The 6,000-nt window shown below is 47.2% G+C and overlaps 1 protein-coding gene across 6 annotated transcripts in view; it reads right to left on the reverse strand.

Annotated features, from left to right (window-relative positions):
* Nucleotides 1-3,868, reverse strand: part of CDKL5 (cyclin dependent kinase like 5) — a 482,089-nt gene extending 478,221 nt beyond the window's left edge. For 5 of the 6 annotated variants that reach the window (XM_073565896.1, XM_073565898.1, XM_073565895.1 and 2 more), the window contains exon 1: nucleotides 3,749-3,855. The gene's annotated coding sequence lies outside the window, so the exon portion shown is untranslated. Of the gene's footprint in view, nucleotides 1-3,748 lie in introns of all 6 variants that reach the window. The other variant, XM_073565893.1, reaches the window with a different exon arrangement.
* Nucleotides 3,869-6,000: the final 2,132 nt, after the last annotated feature.

The raw sequence follows: 6,000 nt of genomic DNA on the forward strand, positions 1-6,000 counted from the left end.
TGCTTTTAGCGCCTCTCACTCGGCCGTATTCCTCGCCAGTGTGACCCCGGCCTAATAGATGTAGTACACATAGGCAGCCATCATTCACAATGATGCGGGTCCTGCTTAGACGGAACACTGTGCAGCTGAGAATGGTGATCTTTTCAGCAAACCAAAAGATCATTTCGCCTGACGAACAAGCATTCTGTTTCTTCACCGGCTGATTGGCAGCCCGCAAGATTATTGTGATATGAGCCATTCATGATAATCTTGCACCGTAAATATATGTCCTATTTGGACATTAAAAATTGGGAACCCAAGCTCGGGACCCCGTGTGAGGCACAGCACCTCTACGACAGTGGCTTTCATTCCGGTAGCGTTGCGTCATCCTTTTATTACGTGAAGAGCCAGTCTGTACATCTGAATGGCAGCCATGTAATCCTACATACAGGCCTGGCTGACACATCACCACTACTTTTGGCATTCCCAGTGACAGGCTATCAAATCATGCTGGGAGTTGTAGTTTCACAACAGGTATAAAAGGACACAGGTTACTCATCTCCGCTGTGAATACACAGCCATCTGCACCTGATCACCATCACATACAGAGTCTCCATAGAGATCTACGGGGGATTTCTGTCCCGACCACGGCCAAGGATAAGTTTGGCGGTAAAGAGTAATTACTACTTATCGGTGACTGAGATTTCCCTTTCACATTCCACCAGCGCTGTTACCTGCGGCTCCAGCAGAACTGACAGCTGCGGCTAAGTGACACAAGCCGTCACCAGGTCCGAAGTGGCCATGTTTTACTCGTATTTTATTCCCGATGCTCCCTTGAGTATTCTGTTTTTTTTTTTTGTTTGTTTGTTTTTTAATCCTCCATACAGTTCCAGAGATCTGGGCCTTTTTATTCAGTGCTAATTTTTATGGTCTTTACAAGGGGGCGTGGTTCTGAGTAATAATACAGAGCACGTCTCCAGAGAATCACGCGAGCCACGCCCCCTTGGTAAAGACCAAACAGAAAAGCTTTTTTTTTCCCCCCTCTCATTTTCAGAATCCCTTTTCGTAAGTTGATAAATAAGTTAACCCCCCCCCCCATTACAAGACCGAGTTCATGGAGCAAAACGGCAGAAAAGGAGTCTTGTTTTCTGACAACTAATCAGAGTTCAGTATTTTTAAGCTTAGCTTAAAAAATAAAGGCTGAACTCTGGTCGTTATGAGATGCTATTTGGCATTATACTAAATATGTGACGGCATGTCGCAAGCGTCACGTCACTGCTTCTCCATAAAAAGTTGAGGATTCCGGCGACTCAGAAAAGAGGCAGAATGAGGTAAGTATAAGTGACATCCTTTTTAATACTCCTGCCAGAACTCGGAGGTTTTCCGGAGATTTGCTATTAAAATCCTTTAATTTTTAATTAAAGTAAAAACCAGTGTTCTACATAATCTCCTAACTCCAGCTACGGCAAGACCGGTAACAATGTCAATGTAATAGGGTATTCTGTACAGAAACATAGGTCACCACCCTGTCGTCAATCTTCAGAGAGGGGTCTCACACCAGCAGAGACCAACCAGACCACGGGCGATCTCCTAGCCTAGTGTATATGGGATATGGTGAAGGCTGAGCGAGGGGTCCCAGTACAAGGCAAAGAGCAGGACCCCTCACATACTGTAGGCATTAACACTGCGTATCCTACTTTGCAGACTAGGAATTGGTGGGGGGGGGGGACATTAAAAGTGCAATAGGGTGTCATCAAAATTACAGCATTTAGGCAAAACGCGGTACCGCTCCCTGATGTTATGCGAAACCCAACACTGTAAAAGCTATCGAATAAGGATCCCAGCTGCTGCAGCGCCACAAGATGGCAAGCCAACATAGCATTCGAGTATCCGGAGGTTGTGGGTAATCTGCGCTGCTGGTGCTATAGCCAACAAAGGAGTCCAACTGAGAGAGGGTACCAGTGTGGCTTACTCTCTATGCGTTTCGAAGCATCCTTACTTCTTCAGGAGACCACAACGGTACGAAGCTTTGTGGTTTCTCATGAAGAAGGATACTTCGAAACGCGTAGAGAGTAAACCGCGCTGTTACCCTCTCCCAGTTGGCCTCCATTGTTGGCTATAGCACCAGCAGCGCAGATTACCCACAACCTCCGGATACTCGAATACTGTGCAGACTACACAGACCTGAGGGGTCCGCCTGGCTCCATGCCAAGTGCTGACCTCCCTTGGTCTAAGCATAAGAGGATATAGATTGATTAGGGTGACCTTACTTTTTGGGGTAATGGGTTTACCCTGGTGGCAGAGCAAACAATGATGGTCAAATTCCAAATAACCCATGTGGCCGCTGTAGCCAATCACTTGTCTAAGCATATGATTAGCAGCAGCAGTCAAGCTGGGAATATGAGGCACCTACACTGCAGGAAAGGTGAACACAAGACCAAGGGGGACGATCAGGGATGTGGCATTAGCGCAGGGGTCATGAAATGGGTGGGTGTAAATACTGTAATTATTTCAGCATTATTGCTCCATGTATACAGACTGATTTTTTTTAATAAGCTTGGAAATCCCCTTTAAGGACAAATCTGCCAAGTTATGCCGAATATGTATAAGGAAACGACAGAAGAGATTTTTCACTCAAGACTTCAGGAAAGCCACCACCGGCGGGACCCTACTGACTGTCCCCAAGATATCAAAGTAGAAGGTGGAACAATACAATGAAGCCTTTTCTATTTGTGTTTGTTGCCCTTTCTTTCAGGCACTGGGATATTCATTCTTGAATATATTGGTCAATCTAAGGAGCGCCAAGTCCAATTACACGCAACTACAATCTGCTGATCAGGAAGAGTCGCCCGGCTCCCATCTCCAGAACATTCATTTCTATCCGATGCAGAACTGCGAAGTGGCCATCGTCACAGCAACAAATGGCTCATCCCAAACTGAGCACAACAGATCCATCACCAGGAACTCTGTACCCTTCCCATACAACGAGTGTCATCCAAAAAGATGGATATGGGATAGATAGATATAGGAAAGATATAGGATAGATATAGATATGGGATAGATAGATAGATAGATAGATAGATAGATAGATAGATAGATAGATAGATAGATATGGGATAGATATGGGATAGATGGACAGACAGATATAGGATAGATAGATAGATAGATAGATAGATATGGGATAGATGGATAGATATAGATATGGGATAGATGGATAGACAGACAGACAGACAGATAATCAGCCATGAGAAGGAACATGTTATACATAGTTTGACCATGAGGAGCCAGTGCTTCCCACCCAATGCATGGGTAACAACGGGTCCCCGGGTGACAATGGGTGCCCTCACTGCCCTGCACAGATGCCATCCAGCATTGCTCACTGCCCAGGACACTGGCAGGCCCCCACAGCTGGCACAGCAGGATGCCCACACTCCTGGAGGCTGCCAGTAGGGGTCTGTAGATGGAGACTGGCTGCACACGGGCCCCTGCACGGCTGCCATGCGATGCCATAGTGGGCACTGATGCAGCACGATGAGCAGAGCAATGGAGAGGGGAGCTACAGCGCGAGTGATGCCAGCCCCAGCTGGTGCTGCCTGCAGACGGTGGGCAGTGAGGGGGCGTTATGGCTGAGATCACAGCCAGGGAATGGGGTCTCTGCAGAGGCAATGCAGGGGGTCGTATTTAGGTGGCATTTCCTAGCTGAGGCTGCAGGGGGATCCCAGACCCCGGGGCACAGGGAAGCCCAGCGCCTGCCGCTGCTGTCACTCACCTGTGCCCGGGCTCCTCTGCGCACCTCCTCTTTCTCTCCTCTGCCGCTGTTTTCCTATCGGGCTGCTCCTGAATACCACCAGCAAGAAGAAAAAATGACAGTCCACGCCCATCATTCGCTTACCACGCCCTTCGGCCACGCCCCTCTGCGCCAACACCTGCCCACTCTTCCTGCAAAGCGGCGTCTCCTCCATGATCTTCAGTTCTGCCACTATGGATGCCGACCAATAGGAAGCTCAGATTAGTGAGTGATCGTGGAGACAACCAATAGGAGCAGTCAGGGGGCGGGCAGTGTAGTGAGGAGGGCGATACTGCAGGTGTGGAATGCGGAGGGACGGGATAGGCAAGAGACGATGTAGGGGCGGAGACTTGGTTGTCTCCTAGGCAACCTTCAGTGGAGGCGTCCTGGGTGACAGCGGGGGGCGTGGCTATAACACTGCCTCTCCATGTCCAGTGTGACCTGGAGCGGGGGCGCTCCGCTGGAGCCGTGTTCACATTGTGCATTATTTATGGCGTTGTCAGGAATCCCCAGTGCACGTGTGGTGAAGAGAAAGCGCGGGACTGACACCCTCAGCTTAGAGCAGAAGGGAAAGGGAATTAGAAAACAGCGCCACACCTGTCCACAGGTTGTATGTGGCGTTACAGTTAAGCTATGTTCACTTCAATAATGTACACTTAGGCTGTGTTCACATGTTGTGTTTTTGGTGCGTTTTTCCCTCAGGCAAAACCTGCTCTCTTGGGAAAAACGCTGCAAAAAAAAGCAGGTTTTGCTCAGCTCTTGGGTTTTTCCTGTGTTTTTTCTGGCGTCTTTGTCAGGTTACATCTGTCTCTTGTGACTGCTGATAACGTTTAGTGCCTAAAAAAAAATCTGATTCAGCTTCATCAGGTTTTGGCACCAAAAACGCAGCAAAACCTGACACCTGCGTTTCTCCATCGTTTCTTCCAATACTCGTTGCTTTCAATGGGTGAAAAAACGCTGAAAAAACATTGAAAGAAGTGAAAGGCTGCGTCCTGCAAATGCCAAAGGGGTGCACAAAATACCGAGCAGGTTCATCTAGGCTGGCATTGGTCTGGATCAGTCAGATGCTCCTGAATAATGAAGAGGGGCACAATTCTTCAGTAATCTGGAGCTTCTCAACAGTGACCTGCGCCTCCAGTCTCCATGCCAGAATTCACAGTCCAGTCAGGTAATGCCGTGAGATTTCTGGCATAGGGAGCAGGGCTGCCAACAGGAATTTCAGGGCACCATACTGGCAAAATTTTTAGACTCCCTGGAGACTCTGCCAAGGGTCCACCCAACCTCCACCTACACCCTTCGAACCTTCCAGGGTCCCATCTTCCACTCTTGGAAAAACTCCACTTCTGCACCACATCCTCACCAATCACACATTAACATTTCCCATCAAACACCAAATCACTTACATAGCCAGCACTTTTATCTTTTTTTTTAAAAAGTAGACTCTTTTGACCGGGCCCTACTCTACGCTAACCTATTAAACATTTCTTAAAATTTCCAATACTCTGTTTAGGTATATTTTTATTTATTTTTACTCAAGGGAATGAGTCACATACGTTTTTTAAAATTATCAATAATGCCATATACCGTCACACCATTACCAGACCACATATTACCACCATATAGTGACCGAATAATACCACATACCAGGGAAAAATTCCACCACACCATGACCAGACCACAAATTACCACCACATAGTGACCGAATAATACCACATTCCAGGGACAAACACCGCCACACCATGACCAGACCACATATTACCACCACATAGTGACCGAATAATACCACATTCCAGGGACAAACACTGCCACACCATGACCAGACCACATATTACCACCACATAGTAACCGAATAATACCACATACCAGGGACAAATGCCACCACACCATGATCAGATCACATATTTCCACCACATAGTGACCGAATAATACCACATACCAGGGACAAATACCGTCACACCATGACCAAATCACATATTACACCACATAGCGACCAAATAATACCACATACTAGGGACAAATAACCACCACACCATGATCAGATCACATATTGCCACCACATAGTGACCGAAAAATACCACATACCAGGGACAAATACCATCACACCATGACCAAATCACATATTACACCACATAGCGACCAAATAATGCCACATATCAAGGACAAATATTGTCACACCATAACCAAACCACATATTACCACCACATAGTGACCGAATACTACCACATACCAGGGAC

The sequence above is a fragment of the Dendrobates tinctorius genome, unplaced genomic scaffold (genome assembly GCF_039654945.1).
Source record: "Dendrobates tinctorius isolate UK_male_01 unplaced genomic scaffold, ASM3965494v1 ptg000016l, whole genome shotgun sequence".
Taxonomy (NCBI): Eukaryota; Metazoa; Chordata; class Amphibia; order Anura; family Dendrobatidae; genus Dendrobates; species Dendrobates tinctorius.